The 23,711-nt window shown below is 39.8% G+C and overlaps 1 pseudogene; it reads left to right on the top strand.

Annotated features, from left to right (window-relative positions):
- Positions 1-187: 187 nt before the first annotated feature.
- On the top strand, positions 188-18,906 carry LOC122317818 (annotated as a pseudogene).
- The last annotated feature ends 4,805 nt before the right edge of the window (positions 18,907-23,711 follow it).

The following is a 23,711-nucleotide window of genomic DNA, read 5'->3' as shown; positions in this document are numbered from 1 at the left end:
CAAAAATGGGTTTTTTATCTTAAGACGAGAGAAAAATAAAAATTGCAAAAGACAAAAAAAATAACCTTTTTTTAATATTTATTTTTAGTTTTCTTCTTTACATTTCTACTTCGAATCTATGCGCCAATCTCTCCGTGTCTGTCTTCACGAGCCACCCGTCTCTCTCTCTCTCTCTCTCTCTCCCCTTAGATTTTCTTCCATTTTCTCTCTTTCCTAAGCTTACCTTCCGTCTCTCTCTCTCTCCCTCCCTCCCTCCAAAATCAAACTATTATCAATATTTTCTAAGCCTCCTTCGCATATCGCTCCGATGGAAATATGGCATAGCCGAGCTTGTAGCTATCCCGAGGTTCGTGCATTGTTGTGAGAATCATAGAGCTGTGGATCTTGCGTTGCGCAAGGAACTCGAAGCAGAGATTGTTTGTTAGCCCTCTCATTCTCTGCTTCTTCGAATTCTCTGTTTCGTTTGGTGCGTAAATTCGCAAGCTTCGTGCCTTCAACGTGTTATCTGTGCATGAAGCCTGGGAGTGCTTTGGTAAGCTTCATTTTTCTTTTTTCCTGGTTTACGAAAAGAAAAAAAAAAATTTCCATACTGTGGAAGCAAATTATTGGCCAGAAACCGTTGTCCGTTTGGTTTCTGTGAAAAGAAAGAAAAGCAGAACTTGGGATTCGAAAAACTTTCTATTGTCTTTCTTCCAAGGAAGTGGAATGATCGAAGACTCACCTCAACCGGGATAGAAATTATTACATTTTCCTGCATATTCTCAGGGAAAGTACATTGCTGGTTTTCGCTTCTCGAGGCTCAAACGAAAGCCCCTTCTCATTTTGCTTTGTGATCCATTTTGTTTCTCAGAACTTGTTTCTTATAATCATTTACGTTTTCTTTTCTCGCATCCTTTTTTGTCCTTTGCATTTCGGTTATTTTTTTCAGTGCTTATCAGCAGAAATACATGCAAGTTTTAGCTGGTCTTTAATGCGTTGAAGCATTTTGTATCGGTATTTCGGAGATTGAATACACAAGAAAATGTGCCTACTTTTTGATGTGTTGGTTTGCAGAGTCAATTTGCTTGGTGAGATTTAAAAGATTTTAGGAGGTGAATGGTTAAGAGACATAGATGTTGGGAACTGATCGGAGGCAGAGATGAACCTAAACAAAATGAGAAATGAAATTTAACGTGGTTCGGCAATTGCCTACGTCCACAGCTGCTGTGATTTCATTATGAAATAATCTTTACCAAGAAAAAACTCTCTCTGTTTCTCTCTCTGCTCACCCTTTTTCTTCCTCTATTTTTCTTCAGCACACTCACTTTCTTCTGCACAATTAAGCTCTCCTATTTATAGGAGAGCAATCCGTAATTGGTGCAGCAATTTGCTGCATCAATTATGGAAGTGGGTTGATAATAAACTAGAGGATAATGGTGGGTGGGTTGCATAACCCACTAACCCACTAATTGTTGTCTCCACTCATTGTTGTCTCCACTCATAACAATTTCTCAGTTGGATACAAATGAGTCTACATATCTTTATAGCAACCATCACAGCAACTTCAAGTCATGCCTTTAAGTACGGAGGCCAACTGAAGCTACACACAGCTTCAGTTTGTCAGTAGTAACTCCTTTTGTGAGCATGTCTGCTGGGTTCTCTGCTCCTCGAATCTTCTCAAGTATCAGTTGTCCACTATCGAGAAGAGATCGGATAAAATGGTATCGCAACTGTATGTGTTTCGTTCTGGAATGAAAGGCTGGATTCTTTGCAAGAAAAATAGCACTCTGACTATCACTATGCAGAATACATTTTTCATTCTTCTTTCCCAATTCTTCCAAGAATGACTGCAACCAAACCATTTCCTTCCCTGCTTCAGTTATAGCAACGTATTCCGCTTCTGTAGTTGAGAGAGCAACAATCTTCTGTAACTTAGAAGCCCACGATACAGCTGTACCACCCAACGTATACACAAATCCAGTAGTACTTTTTCTGCTGTCAACGTCACCTGCTAAATCAGCATCTACATATCCTTGTAGTTTTAAACCTGCTTTTGTAAAGCATAGTGACGTATCTGAAGAGCCTTGTAGATATCTCAAAATCCACTTAACTGCTTCCCAATGCTGCTTTCCTGGATTACTCATGTACCTGCTCATAGCTCCCACTGCTTGTGCAATATCTGGCCTTGTACAGACCATGGCGTACATAAGACTACCAATAGCAGATGCATAGGGTATTCTGTTCATGCATTCTTGCTCTTCCTCCGTCTTTGGCGACTGATCCTTAGTTAGTCGAAAGTGACTAGCTAAGGGTGTGCTTACTGGTTTTGCCTTATCCATATTAAACCTTCTGAGCACCTTCCTCACATACTCCTCCTGCGAGAGCTTAAGAGAATCATTAATTCTGTCTCTAATAATTCTCATACCAAGGATTTGTTTTGCAGCACCCAAATCCTTCATCTCCAACTGCTTTGACAACTGCTTCTTCAGTTTATTGATCTCCTCGATGCTTGACCCTGCAACGAGCATATCATCCACATACAACAGTAGGATAATATAAGAGTTGTCAAAGTTCTTCATATAGCAACAATGGTCAGCCTGTAATCTTGTAAATCCATTACTACACATGAAGTTGTCAAACTTTCAGTACCATTGTCGTGGAGCTTGTTTTAGGCCATACAAGCTCTTCTTTAGTTTGCAAACTAGATTCTCTTTTCCCATCACTGAGAATCCTTGTGGCTGGTGCATATAGATATCTTCCTCCAAATCACCATGAAGGAATGCAGTCTTCACATCTAACTGCTCAAGATGTAGATTCTCTGCAGCCACAATTGCCAACACTAGCCTGATCGTGGTCAACTTTACAACTGGGGAGAAAATATCTGTATAGTCGACACCTTCCTTTTGTTGAAACCCCTTCACGACCATTCTGGCTTTGTAGCGCTTGCTACCATTGTGCTCTTCTTTAATTCTGTACACCCATTTGTTGTGCAAAGCCTTCTTGCCATTTGGAAGCTTAGTTAGCTCCCATGTCTGATTTGACATCAGTGACTCCATCTCATCTTGCATGGCTTTCTCCCAGTTGATCGAATCTTCAATTCGTAGAGTTTCATCATAACTTTCCGGTTCACCACTATCTGTTAGCAGGATATAGTGTAGGGATGGTGAGAACTGTTGTGGTGGCCTGATCGTCCTTGAAGATCTTCGAATAACAGTGAGTGGTGTACTTTGTTCGATCTGTGGATCATCATTCTCTTGATCCTCGTTCTGATCAGTGTTGACTTGAGTAATATCAAAGTCAACAACCTCAGGTTTCTTTGGCTGCTCCTCAGGTTCAGCTTGTGACCTAGCTTTGTACAGAATCTGCTCATTGAAAATCACATTTCTACTTCTGATGATTTTGCGATTTTTATCATCCCAAAATCTATAGCCAAATTCTTCATCACAATAACCGATGAAAAAACATTTTCTAGATTTGGCTTCTAACTTGTTACGATCAGTAGAATCTATGTGAACATATGATACACAGCCAAAAACTTTCAAATGGGAAATATTTACCTTCTTTCCGCTCCAAACTTCCTCTGGTAGATTGAACTTTAAGGGAACTGAAGGTCCCCGGTTAATCAAATAGGCTGCAGTGTTAACTGCATCAGCCCAAAACCATTCAGGTAATCCTGAATTCAGCCTCATGCTTCTGGCACATTCGTTGAGAGTTCTGTTCATGCGTTCAGCTACGCCATTCTGTTGCGGTGTCCTGGGAATAGTCTTCTGAAATCTAATCCCATTTGCAGCACAGAATTCTTTGAACCCTCCATCGATGTACTCTCCGCCATTGTCTGACCTCAGACATTTCAACTTCAAGCCTGTTTCATTTTCAACCATGGCTCTCCACTTCTTGAAAGTGCCAAATGTGTCAGATTTATTTTTCAAAAAATAAACCCATACTTTCCTGCTTGAGTCATCAATAAAGGAAACATAGTACCGCGATCCTCCAAGAGAAGCGACTGGGGATGGCCCCCACAAATCTGTGTGCACCAACTCCAACTTTGTAGATTTTGGAGTTCTACCATTTTTCAGGAAACTAACTTTTTTCTGCTTCCCAAAAATGCAACCTTCACACATGTCGAAATCAGTTGATTTCAACTTTGGTAACTTCCCCTTGGATAATAGTACTTTCATTCCTTTCTCACTTATGTGACCAAGCCTTTGATGCCATAGGTTGGCATTTGCGTCAACAATTGCAACAGTATCTCTAATGCTTGAAGTCATGTATAGAGTACCTATTTTTGTGCCTCGAGCTACTACCATAGCTCCTTTTGTTATCTTCCACGTGCCACCGGTAAATAGTACCAAGTGCCCATCAGCATCAAGTTGTCCTACAGAAATCAGGCTCCTCATGAGCTTGGGAACATGTCGCACCTTCTGTAGCAACCATGCACTTCCATTGGGCAGATTGATTTGTACATCTCCCATGCCTTCGATTTCCAACACTTCACCATCTACTAAGTACACCTTCCCGAAATCACCAGTGACATAATTCTGCATGATTTATCGGTGTGCTGTAGTGTGGAATGAGGCTCCTGAATCTAACACCCAAGATTCAATTTGGTTGTCGATTGAAAGGAGTAAGGCATCTTGGAGATCTTCTGTTGTGGCATTAGCAGAGTCATGCTCAATCTTCTTCTTTGCTTCCTTGCAATTATTTCTGAAGTGGCCAATCTTGCCACAATTCCAGCACTGTACTTGTTTTCCGGACCTGGATTTACTTCTGCCTCTTCGAGACTTTGACCTGCCCCGATTTGAACTTCTACTAGCTCCTCTACCTCTCGTCTCGAGGTTTAAGGCAGAACTGGAAGTTGATGCTTCTCCTGTATCTCTTCTGCGAACTTCCTCGCTAAGAATATGGTCCCAGATTTCTTGATACTTCATCTTTGTTTTGCCATAAGAATTGCTAACAGCTGTTCTCATGGCCTCCCAGCTTTTTGGCAATTGAGCCAGAGCAATCAGTGCACGTACTTCATCATCAAATTCAATCCCCACTGAAGCTAATTGATTGATGATGGTGTTGAACTCATTCAGATGCTGAATAACTGGAGTTCCTTCTGCCATTCTCAAGTAGAATAGCTTGTACATCAAATGCACTTTGTTATTGGCTGATGGTTGCTCGTACATGTCTGATAGAGCTTTCATCAAATCTGCCGTAGTCTTTTCCTTTCCCACATTGTGTGCAACTGATCTTAACAGTGTTAGTCGAATGACTCCCAACACTTGTCTATCAAGGAGACTCCAATCTTCATTGCTCATGTCATCTGGCTTTCTTCCTAGGAGTGGAAGATGTAGTTTCTTCCCATAGAGATAATCCTCTATCTGCATTCTCCAGTAGCCATAGTCTGTACCGTCAAATTTCTCGATACCAGCACCTTTAGCTTCTTCTCCAGCCATAACTTTACAAATGAGTTCAAATTTGAACAAACAAAGATCACCGTTGCGTTCGAAACACTTGAATTAGCTGAAAACGAGTCTGGAATCATCAAAATTGGATCAAAATTGAGTTTAAACAGGCCAAAACAGTTTCGGCCAACCAGAGTGCGACAAGTGGCAGGATGACGTCGGCTCAGTCATGGCTCGGCTCAGTCAAACGGCTCGGCTCCAGTCACGGCTCGGCTCAGCTCAGCTCCAGTCACGGCTCGGCTCAGCTCCCGTCACGGCTCGGCTCAGCGCAGGCAAACGGCTCAGCTCCAGTCGTCTTCAACCTTGGGTGCGCGTGGGGACGCGTGAGTTGCAGTATATTCACGCGCCGATCTTCTCGGGGCGCGTGTGGACTTTGCCGACCTCCGTTTTCAATTCCGTTTGCGGCAACGGATTCGTTTCAACGCGAGGAACACTCTGGAGTTGTCCAAAATTGATTTGGACCAACTTGAATTTTCGGACAGCTCGAACCAGAGCTCTGATACCAGTTGTTGGGAACTGGTCGGAGGCAGAGATGAACCTAAACAAAATGAAAAACGAAATTTAACGTGGTTCGGCAATTGCCTACGTCCACAGCTGCTGTGATTTCACTATGAAATAATCTTTACAAAGAAAAAACTCTCTCTGTTTCTCTCTCTGCTCACCCTTTTTCTTCCTCTATTTTTCTTCAGCACACTCACTTTCTTCTGCACAATTAAGCTCTCCTATTTATAAGAGAGCAATCTGTAATTGGTGCAGCAATCTGCTGCATCAATTACGGAAGTGGGTTGATAATAAACTAGAAGATAATGGTGGGTGGGTTGCATAACCCACTAACCCACTAATTGTTGTCTCCACTCATTGTTGTCTCCACTCGTAACAATAGAATCAGCAGATTCTTTTCTCCAACGGAAATCTAAAATCTTCTGAATTGACTATTATAGATTGGTTCTATAGTGAGAGGAGTGGTGGAAATAATGGCTATCGGATTGAGTTCTATCATCCCGAGGTTGCAAATGCTATCCACTTCCGATCATGCTTCTGTGGTTTCGATGAACCTCTTTGTAGCACTCCTTTGTGCTTGTATTGTGATTGGCCATCTTCTTGAGGAGAACCGATGGGTGAACGAGTCTATCACTGCCCTTGTTATTGTAAGTTTCGCTCTTACCCTGTTATTTGGTTTCTGGTGAGAAAGAAGAAAAGAGATGACTAGTTTTCATTTGTTCGACGTGGGTCGGTTGCAGGGTGTGTGTACTGGAGTTGTTATTCTGCTGGCAAGTGGGGGAAGAAGCTCGCATCTTTTGGTTTTCAGTGAGGATCTTTTCTTTATATACCTTCTGCCGCCAATAATATTTAATGCGGGGTAAATTTGAAGTCTCATTGACCTCATTGTATAAAGAATCGAGCTCTTTTTCTTCGATTCTTATTTCTGTTTCAGATGTTTTGATTGCTCTGCTTTTTTTTGTGCATCAATTGTCTATGTTTTTATTCATGAGTTTTATGGTGCTTGAAGCGGTGCTAGGTGGTGGCCTATATTGCTAATTATGTCATTTACAGTTACAATGATTTCCCGTGAATGAACTCAACTAATCTTCAAGCTTTCTTATCTTATGGTACTACGGAATTTTAGAACCCAAAAGTATTTTTCAGCATTATCGTTGCCTTGGTTTGTAGTCATGTCCTCTTACGTGCTAATTATTGGATTAGCTTATGCTATCAGGAAAATCCAAAATACTTGACATAAAATATAGAAAATAAGAATCAGACTGTATGGTTATCTGAAATTTCTCATGTATTTTACTTTTATTAAATTGATATATTTGATAATTAGAATGTGTTTTAGAGACAACTAGTTGCCAGCACTACTTAAAATTAAATTGATTAGTGGGAAGAATGTAACATCTAACTGGTTCCAGCTTTGACGTCTCCTTCATCATAAACATGTTCTCCGTCATCACACCTTATTACTATGGGCTTCTTCTATTGTATTGAATGGCACTTCTTTCAATGATCTCTATGCTGCTTTGCACAGCTCTTAGCTTGTATCTAGGCTCTTTGTATACCCCTGCGTACTTGTGCCTTGACAATTTTCATGATTTAATATATTTCTTTCTTACTTATCAAAAAAAAAAAAAAAGGCTAGAGCGGACTAAACTGGTGCAGGGTGGTGTTTAATTAGGCAATTTCAACATGAGCAATGTTAGATACAGTCTTAGGGCATTTAAGCTTTGCGCACTCCTTTTGAAAAAAAATAGGGCCCACCATTGAAAAATGGGTTTTTTCATGTGGATGCTAGATTTGCCTACTTTTTTCGAAGGGAGTATACGGGGTTTGCATACCTTAGAACTGTACAAATCATTTCCCTTTCAAACATATAAAGATTTAAAGGAACTATGACATTCTTATGCACAAATTTTATGAGCTTTCATATGTGGACTGTGCCTTTTGTGTTCTTCAACGCAATTCTTGATTAATTGCAAAATAAGTTTTACAAGCTTTCAAATGGTATGTCTGTTTAAAGAACTAATTGCAGGAATTTAATGGATACTCCATGTTGCGGTATAGTTGGCATAAGTAGCAGGAAGAGATTTTATGGTTTACTGGAAGCCATGGAGTGTTTGCAAATGAAATGTGCCCTATGTGGCATTTCACATAAAGTGTGGAAATTTTATTCCAGTTTGAATGATTCGAAAATCTTGAGGTGTATGCTTAGTTTCTGTTCCTACGTCATCAGCTGGGATTTCATCAGTTTAATTTGATTTCACCAAAAAGCATGGTTGCAACAAGTAGCTCACAATTGTGTTTTTGTTGAAATTGGCACCATATATTTTTTAAAACTTTTTACGGTTCAAATTTATATCTTCACATTAATAATCGTTAATATGTTAACAATGAAATTTTTATAAAAATTTTCTCCCAGCCTTATGATATATGATCTTAATCTCTATCATTTGCTCCAGGTTTCAGGTGAAAAAGAAGCAGTTTTTTGTTAACTTTACTACTATCACGCTGTTTGGTGCTGTTGGTACATTAATATCCTGTGGCATCATATCACTAGGTAAATATGGTCACATTATATTTGCATTTTTTATTATTATTATTATTATTATTTTAAGTTTTATGAGGAAAGAAAAACTAGTATGCCAAGGACGTTAAAACTAGACCTTTTTCTGTTGGACAGCATTCTGACGGCCAATGGTTTTATACCTATGCACATTGTTTGACGATTAGTGTTAACTCTGTTTCAATTTTTGGGTTACTCACATTGACCATAATTTGGGTAACATTCATTTCCATGATTCTGATAATATGTGATCTATTACCTACTCTTGTGTTGCTGGTGAAACTGTGTTATAATCTGTGTTAATAGAATAAGGTTTACGTGTTTGACAAAATCGACTCATTAAAAGGAGTGGAAAGTATGTAAGGAATTAGTTAGGATTTATTTTTGGAAAATGAATCCTTACCAATTTTAATTAGCATTTTTGGAATTTTTTTGACAAGTACCTTTACCTTATTGAAATTTGTAATTACAAATACTGAAGAAAGGAAGCGAGATTTGTGATTCAATCACTGGAACAGCAGTAAGAAATTTGGAGAGCATTAGCACAACTCTAGAATAAGCACCAAACTGTGCCTTTTAAAAATTTGTTTGGGAGTTGTCAAATGATATGGTTTCTTTAGTAATTGGAACAGCGGGGAGTCTTTGCTCTTAACTTTTCACTCAATCCCAATTTCGATGATCACTGAACTTGAACAAACAGTTCCTATTGTGGTTCTGCACCGACAGGGTAAACTTTGTTGATAATCATATAGTGGTTCTTTATAGGGTTGTTGGGGCATATGGTTTTCAGCCTTCTGCCTGAGAGTAGCACACAGAGGAGGTAATTATAGCAGTCTGGGTTCTAGTCTAGTTGGCACCATGTGATTAGAAGATAAAGTGATGAGGTCTCTAGAGGATAATATTGTTATTATCATTATTTCTTTTCACTAGCTGTTTTGGCAAACTAATCGAAAGGGTACATGGACCAATATCTCACACGGAATATAAGATAGTTTGAATCTCTTTAAGACAATTTATTTATATATATATATATATGATACCATTTATTAGCAATGCAGCCAATTAGATTATGACTTCTCTGACTGATGGTAACATCAGTGATTACAAAGTGACCAAGTGAGCTGAAAATCTCCTCTACAAATACTTTTTCATGGCACTGTGCTGCTCATTCAAAATATGGCCATATTCATGGAGTCAGTGGCATGTCCCCATTCTTCTTACAGCCTCCAAGCTATTAAAAGATTAATTACTGTCAATTGCTCCCAATTCATGCTGTAAGACAATTCTAGGGTCATACCAATCTATAGGAGGATTTCACCACTAGGAATGTATTGTTGCTTTTCTCTTGAACTTTACGTGTAAGCTCACTCGGCAGAAAATTCTCTGTTTGAAGCATATTCATCCGGATTTTTAGTACTTACCTATGCTTAGAACTGATAATTCCCACTCCTGTCTTGTGCAATCTTTGAGGAGAGACCATTACAGAGCAGAGAATCATTCCTAAAAATGCAGCTATTCTTTTCTTCTGTAAAAAAGTGATAATTCTCTTATCTGACAGTTTATATTCAGTATCTGTGTGATCGCATTGGGTGGACACCTACTCTTTATTTTTAGATATTGTTTTAAAGGCATATTACTAATTTCTTTGGTGTTAGAGGATGGAATGAAAGTGATATATGCATCCATACTCGACAGTTCACGCTGTCTAAGTCACCTTGTACATTATTTCTTTGGCCAAATAATGTACGAGTCCTTTCAATAAATTTTTATTTTCTTCACCATGTTTGTACCAAATACCCTTCTGAATTGGATTAAAGTATGTTAGGCCTAGCAAATAAAGAAAAAAAGAAAAAAAAAAAAAAAAAAACCCCAAGGGTTTGGCCCAAGTGGTGAAGGCCTTGGTCTTGGGGTATCACTCCAAGGTCCAAGGTTGAACACCTCATGAGTGCAAACAATCCTTTGGGGCCACACTCCCTGATGAAAAGCTAGCGATTTAACTAGTTCCGTGTAGGGAAACTTCTGAGGGTGCGGTGCACGGGACCGGGATTTACTTTGCAAGGGTGGGTCCGAAAGGCCATACCTTGGAGAGGTTCCCCGACATAGAAATAAATAAATAAAGAGTTTGAGCTATTGGGTTTTATATTACTATCTTATTGTGACTGTAAAATTCTGATGCTTGATCCAGGGGTTACTCAGTTCTTCAACAAATTGGATATTGGTTCGCTGGATATTGGGGATTATCTAGGTACCACATTTGCCATTTTTCTTTTTCTAGTAACTTTGTTTGCTGTTTGGGTCTGACTGTATTGACCTGCTATTTCAGCAATCGGTGCAATATTTGCTGCCACGGACTCAGTATGTACATTGCAGGTATAGCAGATATCAGCATGTTATCTTGTCTTCAATTGGATAAGGTATCTACACTTCAAACCTGAACTTTCATGTGACGGTGCAGGTGCTTAATCAGGATGAGACGCCTTTACTCTACAGTCTTGTATTTGGGGAGGGTGTTGTAAATGATGCAACATCAGTGGTACTTTTTAATGCAATCCAGAGTTTTGACCTCAATCATATCGACCCCAGGATTGGTTTGCATTTTATTGGCAACTTCTTTTATTTGTTTCTCACAAGCACAATGCTTGGGGTGATAGTAAGCCTCTCTCTCTCTCTCTCTCACTCTCTCTCTCATAGATTCCTATGTATGAATGCACGTGTGTTATGCTACATGTGCCATTCTCCTGTGGTATGACATCTCTTTCCCCCTGCAGACTGGGCTGCTTAGTGCATACATCATCAAAAAGCTGTATTTTGGAAGGTACGTTTGTCAGAATTGGAATGATCGAGTCAGTTGCTTTTACTAGTATTGCAACAATAGTAATCCATTGTTTTTTTTTATAGGTAACAATAGTATTCCATTGTTATTATATTAATGTTGAAAATGGACCTAGTCTCATAATAAGAAGGTGCCTTGTTTGGTCATTAGATCTTCTGCTAGGTTTTTCTTTGTTGAAGTGGTCTGGTGACACCTAATATTTAGGGTCTCCTGATTTGGCTTCTTAAGAAACCTTTAACTGATGGAGGAAAGAAGTGTTAGAATCATATACTAAAACCAAATTCTGATAATACAATTTTTCTCATGATATAGGCACTCTACGGATCATGAAGTTGCTCTTATGATGCTCATGGCGTACCTTTCATTATGATTGCTGAAGTAAGATATCTAATTGTTTAACGGCACTTGATTCCCTTTCTATGCTTCAAATGCTTTATGTAGACGGCAGATTTGATAGATTGCTAATTATTTTTCATCTCACTAAGATGCTACTGTATTTAACCTGTTATGCAGTTGTTCTATTTGAGTGGCATTCTCACGGTATTCTTTTGTGGGATTGTGATGTCCCATTACACCTGGCACAATGTGACTGAGTGTTCACGAATCACTACCAAGTATGTCTTCTTAGAAGCTATCAAGCCATTTTAACCCATTTTTCATATGTAGAACAAAGGTCAAATTGTCATATACCTAATGCTTTAGATTTACCTTCAAATTATCACAGGCATGCTTTTGCAACCCTTTCATTTGTTGCTGAGATCTTTATCTTCGTTTACGTTGGAATGGATGCCTTGGACATTGAAAAGTGGAGATTTGTCAGTGGCAGTTATATCAACATAAGACTAGATGACTAACTAGTCCTTTTAGTTCCAAGCTGTTAATATGTTGAACCTTATATCTATTAGTAGTAGTAGTCTATGTAATTTTTCAGAAAAAAATGTATATCTAGCTGCCTTGCTGAGACATTATTTATTGCTCTAACATGCAATGCTTGATTTTGCTTTTTGCAGTCCTGGAACATCTGTTGCTGTGAGTTCAATACTGCTAGGTCTGATTATGGCGGGAAGAGCAGCCTTTGTTTTCCCCTTATCATTTTTAATCAACTTAGTTAAAAAATCTCCAAAGGAAATTCAGGCAACAAGTATGCTTTCTGTTTCTATTGCAGCATAATTCTATTTTTTTCGTACTTCATTGATGTACCAAATCTCACCATCATATTTATTGTTGTAGGTGGTAATATGGTGGGCTGGTCTCATGAGAGGTGCTGTGTCTATAGCACTCGCTTATAATCAGGTAAGATATGGACATGCTGTTATATTTATAACTACATAGAAAATTTGTGAAGAAATAATTGATCGGAGGGAAATTTCAGTTTCTTTTATACTCTTCCGCTTGAAATAAGAACACTTGAATGGTGCATGCATGCGTGCGTGGGTGAGATACAGATACAGAGATGGTAGCAGTGGAATATTTAGTAAACCTTTTATTTTTTTAAATGCAGTTCACAATGTCAGGGCATACTCAATTGCGAGGAAATGCAATCATGATCACCAGCACCATAACTGTTGTTCTCTTCAGCACAGTGGTGGGATGTCTACTGCCTTTTCTGTGATCTATGAAATTGTATTGACTTGATTTAATTTGTTCTATAGTGATGAATATTAATCTTACCATTCTTTTGTCGTTCACTTTTAATTTTACTGTGTACATGATTGGTCCATTGAGGGTCAAACTTATTTACTTGTCACATTAAAAGAGCCCATTGTTCAAAGCTCCATTGGACGAGCGCTTGCTGTCAGATGCCTGCTTCCTCCATATTATTATTTATTATTTGTTTGGCAAGAGCATCATGGACATAATTTTATGTAGATACAATTAAAGTGGATCAGTTCCACCATGCTTCCAATTGAGGTTTTGGGTGAGCTCTATATGTATGTTATTTTCTTAAGAGGAACGATGCTTCTTAAGGGAACAAGAAAACCAACTGCCCTTCACATGAATTTTTGTAAGAATTCTAAGTTACATTTATGGTTGCTTTTGCATTAGGATTGCTTACGATGTTGTGTGAACGAGTTTCGCATATGAAATTTCAATGTTCTTGATATGGTAATGACACTTCATATTTGTTTCTGGTCAGGTGTTTGGTTTGCTGACTAAACCTCTTATAAGGTTCTTGCTTCTACATCCAAAACACACAGCCAGCAAGGTACAGTCAGATCCGTCTACTCCAAAATCAGTAACTGTGCCTTTTCTTGGAGAGGGGCAGGATTCTGAGTTTGACCTACCTGAAATTACCCGACCATGCAGCATACGTGCACTCCTGGCCACTCCTACGCACACTGTTCATCGGTACTGGCGTAAATTCGATGATGCCTTCATGCGCCCTGTATTTGGTGGCCGGGGTTTTGTTCCCTTTGTTCCTGGGTCACCAACCGAATAGAGTTTTCATCAAGGGCAATGAGAAGGTGGCCAAGCAAAGATGTAGAATGTGTTGTGGATGATTGCATACATCTTCTGGACGGTAAGGCACCACTAGGGGTGGGCAGCGGGGCCCCGGAACCCGCTGCCCCGCCCCGTTCGCCCCGCCCCCGCATAGGGCGGGGCGGGGCGCCCCGTACCGTTAGGGCCGAGGCGGGGGCCCCCGGCCCGTATGGCAACCCCCAGCGGGGGCGGGGGACGGAAACGGACCCCCCCGATCCGTGTTTCCCCCGCCCCGCACCGTTATATATATATATAATATATTATATATATATAACCGGATATCTAAGAGAAACGGCGTCGTTTTGTGGTGGACAAAACGGCGCCGTTTCAATAACCCTAACCCATAACCCCACCCCCCCTCCCCCCCGATCCCCTGATTCCCCTCCCCTCCCCTCCCCTCCCGAGTTCCTTCCTCCCCCTTCGGCCTAATCCCTTTTGCTAAAACCCCCGTGTTCGGTGTTCCCTCCTCCCACCGGCAACCAGTCCGGCCGCCGCACGTATTCCATCCTCCCTCTCTCTCGCACGACGCACGACGCCGGACGCACGCCGCACGGTAACATTTCTCCTCCTCTTTTGATTTTCTCCGTTGAGTTTTTATTTTTTATTTTTTATTTAGTTTTGATCGGAGATTGGAGGTAGGATGGGGTTGAATCGGAGATGGAGGATGGGATTTGTTGGATTGTGTGCTGTGGATTCAATGGATTGTGTGATTGTTTGGATTGAATGGATTGTTTTTTTTTTTTGTAAATTTCATTGAACTTCGGACCCCAAAATTGATTTAGGGGTTTCATGATTGAAACCCCTAAATCAATTTAGGGGTTAGGGTTTCGGATTGGAACCCTAATTAAATTAGGGTTCCAATCCGAAACCCTAATTTGATTTAGGGTTTCAATCCGAAACCCTAACCCCTAAATTGATTTAGGGGTTTCATGATTGAAACCCCTAAATCAATTTAGGGGTTAGGGTTCCAATCCGAAACCCTAATTTGATTTAGGGTTTCATTGAAACCCTAACCCCTAAATTGATTTAGGGGTTTCATGATTGAAACCCCTAAATCAATTTAGGGGTTAGGGTTTCGGATTGGGGCCCTAAAATAAATTAGGGTTCCAATCCGAAACCCTAATTTGATTTAGGGGTTTCAACTATTGAAACCCCTAAATTTGAAATAGGGTTTCGGATTGTGGGGTTCCAATCCCACCCCCCCTAATTTTTTTATGGGTTTAGAAACTAGTTTGTAAACTATTAAAAAAGTGAAACCCTTTAGAAATGTAACAATTAAATTCAATATTTCCATTGCATTTAACGGGATATAATAGTATAGTAAGGACTGGAAACGATAAATCTCAAAATAGTTAATGATAAATAAGTTTTGATAATTTATTTTTTGGGTAAAAACAAAATCAAAATAAAATAAAAGCTCCTTTCTACTGAAAATTTGTTGTTGGATGGATCATAGACAAAATTTTTTCTCCAAAAATAAAGACCATGGATTTTGTAGGATTTTGAAGTTCATTTTCTGCTCACATGTATAAATACAAAGGATTTTTTTTTTTTTATTCTTTTGTTATAAATACAAAGGATTAGACTTTAAAGATTAGACTTTTGGGTTCTTTGAGTTATTTAAATTAGAAGTATTGGATTTTATCGGTTTTGAAAATCATTTTGTGCTCACATGTAAGCAAAGCTAGGGTTTCGGATTAGTTTGTGGCAAGTGGTCTATAGAGCTTTATTTTATGTATTTTAAGATTAGTTTGTGACTTGTTCTGTTTGTATGCATTTTTGCCCTGATTGTGTTGGATTGCACTTTGAATTTTATTTTTATCCTTTTTTGTTGGAGAACCAGGAATGTCGTCGGATTTCAGTGATAGCTCACCTTCCCCAGCCAACACCCCTACCCCAGAAACTAACCCTACTCCTACCCCTATAACGAGTACACCTTGCCCTGCTCCGAAGCCCACACAGGGCAAGAAACCTGTATCCATAGTTTGGCAACACTTTACCAAACTAGAGGGTGGTGACCCCAACAACCCACAAGCTAAATGTAATCACTGTGGGAAAATGTATGGATGTCACTATAGGAAACATGGTACATCCCAACTGAAGGTCCATCTAGAGGAACAATGCAAGAAGAGTCCAATTTTAAAATCCTTAGTAGAGAAGGGTCAATCTAGACTAGATTTTAAAATGGCGGATGGGAGTAGTGGGGCCGGGGGGCCAACATTGAAGGGGTATACGAAGTATAACCCCGATGAGTGTAGAAGAAAGTTAGCTCGTATGATTGTCATGGACGAGCTGCCTTTTCAGTTTGTGGAGGGTAAAGGGTTCCAAGAGTTTGTCCAAGAGTTGGAACCGAGATTTGTACTTCCTTCTCGTCACACTGTGGCAAAGGATATTAAGAAGATGTACCTCCGTGACAAAGATGTTTTGAGAGGCCAATTGGCGGGTTTGGTAGTTTGCCTCACTACCGATACTTGGACTTCAATCCAACATATGAATTACATGTCGTTGACTGTGCATTTTGTTGATGCTGATTGGGTTCTGCACAAAAAAATTATTAAATTTTGTCAAATAACTGATCATAAGGGTGAGACGATTGGGAAGGCCTTGGAGGCCGCAATAAAGGAGTGGGGGTTGGAAAAAGTTTTGTCTGTCAGTTGATAATGCGTCGTATAATGATGTCGCATTGGGGTATCTAAAGAATTATCTTAAAGATGCAAATAAGACATTCTTGGGTGGTGAATACTTGCATGTTAGATGTGCTGCACATATTTTGAATTTAATTGTGACTGAGGGGTTGAAAGATGTTGATGACTCGGTTGCACGAGTTAGAATGGCTGTGAAATGGATGAGGTCTTCTCCTTCTAGATTGGAGAAATTCAAAGTTGCTGCAAAGGCTGCGGGCATAACATCGAAGAAGGGTCTTTGTACTGATGTGCCTACCAGATGGAACTCAACCTTCTTGATGTTGGAGGCGGCCCAAGAATATAAGACAGCCTTTCAATTATTGGGTGATGAAGACATCCAATATGTCAAATACTTTGATGAGCACGGTGGATCACGAAAGCCTAATGATGATGATTGGGTGGTAGTTTCTACCTTCGTTGATTTTCTTGGATTATTTTATGATGTCACATTGAATATATCTGGTTCTTTGTACCCTACATTCCATGGGTTTTGACAACAAATATGTAGGGTAAAAGAAGAATTAGAAGATATGCGTAGGGGTTCCAATGAAAGGATGAGGGGGATGGCAGTGAGCATGATGCTAAAATATGACAAGTATTGGGGAGATTTGACTAGAATGAATATTTTCTTATATGTGGCTGTTATTCTTGATCCCCGTCTGAAAGTTTCAGGCTTGTTATATGGGTTGAGACTTGTTCACGATCAGGTATGGACTGAAATTATTGGTGAATTGGCCCGAGAGACCCTGAAAAAATTGTATGACGAGTTTATGGCAATTAAGGGTGGTACTACATCGAAGACACATACACCGACCCCAACGCCATCTACAGACACCGTCACCGGGCCTCCTACAAAGAAGCGCAGAATGCCGTGGACTAAGACCCTCGCACAGAATCCCACACTTGTCCATCAATCTACGAAGGTCGTTTCTGAGTTAGACAACTATTTGTCAGCGGATATGGTCCAAGATGATAATGATCATTTCGATATATTAGGATGGTAGAAGAATGCCTCAAAGAAATATCCCATCATTTCTGAGATTGCCCGTTGTATTTTGGCCATCCCTATTAGCACCGTTGCCTTAGAGTCAGCCTTTAGTACCGGAGGTCGTATATTGGATCCTTTCCGTAGTTCATTGTCTCCTACAACTGTAGAGGCATTGATATGCACACAGAGTTGGACGATAGGAAAGTATATTCATGTTCCGGATATTTTAGATTTTAAGGAGACCGATGAGGGTGGTGATCAGTCTGGATTTGGACCACCTGGTAAATGTTTTTTATTCTATTATTTTAATTTATTTATATTCATTTCCATTTCATCGTTATTAATTTTAATATTATTATTTGTAGTAACACATGAGACGTCTAGAACCTCTGCAACATAAAAATGTGCTGAAGCCCGGGCCGCCCCAACTGTCACACCCCTTGACTCAAAGACAAGCCACAGCTGACAAGCCTCTTTAGAATATTTATTTTTTAATTATTTGTTCGAATTTTGTATTCAATAATTTGTAATGTTGATACAATGTCCCTTGGACACTTTTATGTTTGTAATTTTGTAATTGTTTAGCCTTTCAATTTTGTAATAGCTTAGTTATTATTATTTTACCATTCATAACACTTTTTTTTTTAATCTGGTTTTTTAACTTTTCTTTTCCTTTTTACTTATAATTTTATGGGCTGAAAAATGAAAATGGCCTAGAAATTGCTTTTTTTGGGCCAAAAATAGCAATTTCTGGGCCATTTTGGGCCCAGAAACGGTTTCTGGGCCCATTTTCGGCCCAGAAATTGCTTCTGGGCCCAAGGCCCAGAAGATGCACCTGGGCCCAAGGCCCAGAAGGGGGGTGCAGGGGGCTGGACAGATTGCCCCCCCACCCTGTACCCCGTCATGCGGGACGGGGTACCCCGCCCCCCACACCGGGGGCGGGGGACGGGGGTGATTTACCCCATCCGCCCCATGCCGGGGGGGGGGGTCTACCCCGCACCGTATGGTGCGGGTAGCACCCCTAGGCACCACATGCCTTTGAACCAGCTTGTGAAATATTTGCTTCTGCACTGGGAATATCTCAGCGGGAAGGCCCAGAGAGCATAAAGGATGTGGTTGCAATAGGGTAGTGCGAAGGCTCTGCACCATAATCTTTTGAAACTGCTGCATATCATGTATAGCTGATTGTACCGATCAAAAAGAAATCATTTAGAGCTGGTTGTGTTTGCCCCGGGCTTTGGAAGGGGTTTGCCTTTTTTTTTTTTTTAATACGTCAATTGACATCGTGGTTATTTTTGTGATAATAAGATGTCGGGTGTTGTTAAGTTATTGTGATGCCTGCATTTTTCAATGAGTTGTAATTTTCTCATGACTAAACAAAGAGATCTCATCGTCAATGATATTTGGATAAGGGTTACGATGCTCTTGTAGTTTGTTGTGTGTAAGTGAGATGTTTGGTTCACTGGTTTTTCTAATAAGATCTAGCATGAAAAAATGCATGACCCTTAAATGATAGATTGAGAGACTGGTGGATGTTTGGTACATCCCTTACGTGCATGCTGATGAGAACATTGAGAAGTTAAAATAATAATAAAAAATGATTACACTCAGTGGAAGGATGCCACATCACAGGATGGCTGCAGTATTATACAACGAATGTTATACACAAAATTTGCAGTAGATATTTATATGCCCAGGGGCATTTCACTTCATTTCTTAATCCTTCATTTATGTGTATTCTAGCATATTAGACCATATAAAATCACAATTATTCGTAATGTTTTCGTATTATCATCAGGAACAGAGATGAAAAGGGGCAATTTCAACCTGATGGAAGAAAGAAGACCCATTAAAACTAAGACGAATGAAAATTTGTGCAACTTTATGTAATACTGATAAGAAAGAGGTCGGTATTACATGAAAAGGGAACAAAGCACGAGCACCCAATTTTAGATCGCAAAACAGACCCAACGTAAGGTTTGTAATTTATTTAGAAGTACTCAGCAAGTCCTTCACAACCCCACTTGCAGGAGATAGTGCTACACTAGATGAAAGGTTTTGGGAGCAGCAGTTCATCCTTGCAGGCCAATAATACCTGCACAAAATTCCGAGGTAATATTAAACATCATGCGAACAGAAGGTAAAAGACAAGACAAAAGAATATAGAAAAAACCACAATGTAGACAATATATTCTATTTTCAGAGAGAGTGAGAGAGAGCATTGGCATCGCCTACAAATGCTAAAAAGAGGACACAAAGCCAAATTTAAAATGCGCTGTAAATTATGTTGAAATTATGCATCGATTATAGTTCAGGGTGATCTGGATAATTTACATACCACAAGTTACTCGGCCACTAGCATTTCCGGTGCTTTTGTAAGCTCATGTCCCCCTACATATCAAATAATTATATTAATTATTAAGTTAGAAGTGGCAATACTTTTTTTTTATAAGTAAAACTTTATTAATAGAAAACAGGTTCGCTCAAGTACACAGGAAGTATACACAGAATAAGCCTAAGTACCAATAAACAACAATGAGAGATACAAGCAAATTATGAAAACTGCCCTCATTACAACTAAATACCGATGCCCAAGAGAATAATGTATTATAAAAAATAAAAAAATCTCTTCAGCTCATCCAAGGAATGGCTCCCAGTCTTCAAAGCACCTCTTATTTCTTTCCATCCACAAACACCACACAATACAAAGAAGAATAATCATCTTCCACACAGCAGCAATGTGAATATTTCCCCTCATACTTGTCCAGCACTTCAAATTTTCAACCACTCATGCCAGGCATAACCCATACCACACCAGTCCTGTTAGTAATCTCATTCCACAAGAACTGAGCCACATCACAAGTAACAATAAATGATCCACGAACTCTCCATTTTTCTTACACAAGAAACACCAATCCATAATAATGAGACCACGTTTTCTCATATTGTAAGTGGTGAGGATTCTCCCAAGAGAAGCAGTCCATATAAAGAAAGCAATCTTAGGAGGGACCTTAAACTTCCAAATAACCTTCCAAGGAAAACAATGATCATTAGAGAATACCGAAAGAGCCTTATAATCGGAACACACGGAGAACCTAGAATTTCCATCAAGAGTCCAAATCACCCTGTCCTCCATCACATTACCAAACAAAACAACATAACATACAAGTAAAAAAAATAGCAAACATTCCAAGTTCCCAGTCATTAGATGCTCTAAAAAACTGAGATTCCAATGGAAAAAACCATTAGAATTGTAATGCTCCAATGGAAGGCCCGAACCACATGGCCTATACTTCAAAAGGGCTAGTCATGAATGATACAATTGAAGCTCTACTGGAACCTTATAAAAAGCAAGAACTTCTCATTCCCAATCAATATGAGATCTCATATACCACCTACCCTTATCTTTATCATATGAGGTATCACAAAAACACACCAAGAAATCAGCCACCAAAGCTTCTTTTCTCACTAGACATCTGGTAAAGAGTAGGAAAAACATACTTAAGAGCCCTTGAAACACACCAAACATCATGCCAAACCATAACCTCTTCCAACCTCAAATCTGAAAAAGTTGGAGAACCTCTCCCATCCAGAGCAAATATTTTTCGACAACCCCACACCATATGCCCCTCACTTCATTAGAACACAAACCCTCCTAAGACTCACGTATTTTGAATCTATAATGACTCTCCACAAACCCTCACCTTCCCGGTGATATCTCCGCAACCATTTTCCCAAAAGTACTTTATTGAAGATCCTCAAGTTACGCACCCCCCAAACACCACAAGATACAGGAAAACAAACTTTATCCCAGCCAACAAGGTGAAACTTAAGCTTCCTTCCTAATACCTCCAAAAAGAAAATTATGAAACATCATCTCAATTTGAGAGGCCACACTAGCAGGTAACAGAAATAAGGAAAGAAAGTATGAAGGTTGAATAACATACTTTTGATAAGAGTTACAGCCCGTTTGGTTATATAGATGAGATGGGATGCTTTGAATAGTAATGAATAAAATATTGTTATAATATAATTTTTTAATGTTAGTTTTGTTTTAGGATTTGAAAAAGTTGAATTGTTTATTATATTTTGTATGAGAATTTGTGAAAGTTGTAATGATAAAATAGGATGAGATGAGATGAGATGTTTTTGGTAAGTGAACAATAAATCCTTTTCCAACCTGCCAACCTTCTATCATTTTTTTCCAACACACTCTCCCAAATAGATTTTGCCTTAAAAGCAGTCCCCAACGGAAGACCACCCTTGGTATCTGAGTATAGGAGAAAAGATTGCGTACCTCTCAAACTCATGCTAGATATTTTTTCAACTTCTCCCCTTTTGTAGCATATAGGCCCAACACTTGATTTACAACTACCTGTGAATCTGATTTGGCCTTTATCTCAATCGCTCCTATCTTGGCGGCTATAGAAAGCTCTGCCACGAGTGCTTCATACTCAACTTCATTGTTGGTTACTTTGAATGTTAGTGTTGCCATGTAGTATCGCTCTTTTCCGTCGGGGCTTAGCAAATGTATTCCCAAACCCCCGCCCGCCTTGCAAGATGAGCCATCTATGAAAAGTACCCATGACTTTCCCCTTGGAGCAATTATATCTTCTTGGGGGAAACCTGAGAACTCAGCTACAAAATCTAGCAGTGCTTCTCCCTTTACAACCTTTATTGGCATGTATTCCAAATCAAACTCACTTAGCTCAATCAACCACCCCACCAACCTTCCTGTGCTATCAAGGTTTCTTAGGATCTTTGCTAACGGGCTCTCCGTAAGCACCCTTATCGTATGGGCTTGAAAGGATATGAGGAGTTTCTTGGTTGTCATTATTAAGGCGAAAGCTAAGATCTCAATTCGAGGGTATCTTACTTCTGCTCCTCTAAGAGCCCAACTTACGTAATACACAGGATGCTGGGCGGCCCCTTCCTCCTTCACTAAGACGGTAGACACCGCAAATGGGGAAACTACTATGTATGCACAAAGTACATCACCTTTCTCTGGCTGCCTCAGGAGTGGCGGGCTTGCCAGGTGCTGCTTCAACTTCTCAAGGGCTTCATCACATTCTTTGTTCCAGGAGTGCATCTTGCGTAGTACTCGAAAAAAATGGAGGCATTTGTCTATTGACCTAGCTATGAATCTACTCAGGGCGGCCACCCTGCCCGCCAACTGCTGAGTTTCGTTCAAATTTTTTGACGGCTTCATGTTAAGTATGGCTTCTATCTTCTTTGGTGAGGCATCAATTCCTCTTTCAGACACGATATATCCCAAGAACTTCCAAGACTCAACTCCGAAAGCATATTTCACAGGGTTTAGCCTCATTTTGTAACAACATAAGATTTTGAATGCCACCCGCAAGTCGTCGAGGTGCTTGGCGAGTTCTTTACTTTTTACCAACAAGTCGTCTATGTACACCTCCATAGACTTCCCAATCTGCTCCTTAAACATATGATTAACCAACCTTTGGTAGGTTGCACCTGCATTATTCAATCCAAATGGCATAACCTAGTAGCAATATAGCCCCCAATTTGTTATGAACAAGGTTTTCTCCTTATCCACCGTGTTTATTCGTATTTGGTTGTATCCTGAGTAGGCATCCATGAAACTCAGCATATGGTTTCCTGCTGTTGCATCCACGATAACATCGATGCGTGGTAGAGGAAAATTGTCTTTTAGACAAGTTTTATTTAAATAGGTGAAGTCCACACACATTCTCCACTTTTCGTTGCAAGTACTTCTTTATTTCCTCATTTATGGCAGCATACTTATCTGTGCTAAACGACCTTCTTTTCTGGCACATTGTCTTGTGCGCGGGATCCACGCCCAAGAGGTGCTCAATAATTTTGTTATCTATGACAGGCATCTCCTCATGGCTCCATGTAAACACATCCTTATGCTCCATTAACAGCTGCTTTAGAGCTTTTCTACCTGCTAGCTAGACTTAGGTCCCAATACATGTGGTAGTGCTAGGGGGTCTGAATATAACGTCACAAGTTCCAGTGGTTTGTTTTCTTCAGCATGTTGTTGACTCTGCTCATTCCTGACTTCCACACTTTTTTCTAAAGTCATCACTAGATGTGGTGGAAGGGGCGATGTCAGTGCTTCATCTTGTTTTACTACGACACAAACTTCGCTTTGGGCATTTCTTAATTCTTTATGGCAGAGCTTATTCGCCTCGTGACTCCCCTACCCCGCTAGCAATCGAGAACTTCATCTTGAGGTGGTATGTGG

The sequence above is a fragment of the Carya illinoinensis genome, chromosome 8 (genome assembly GCF_018687715.1).
Source record: "Carya illinoinensis cultivar Pawnee chromosome 8, C.illinoinensisPawnee_v1, whole genome shotgun sequence".
Classification (NCBI taxonomy): Eukaryota; Viridiplantae; Streptophyta; class Magnoliopsida; order Fagales; family Juglandaceae; genus Carya; species Carya illinoinensis.
Note: the sequence above shows the minus strand (reverse complement) of the source record. Positions and strands in the feature narration are given on the sequence as shown.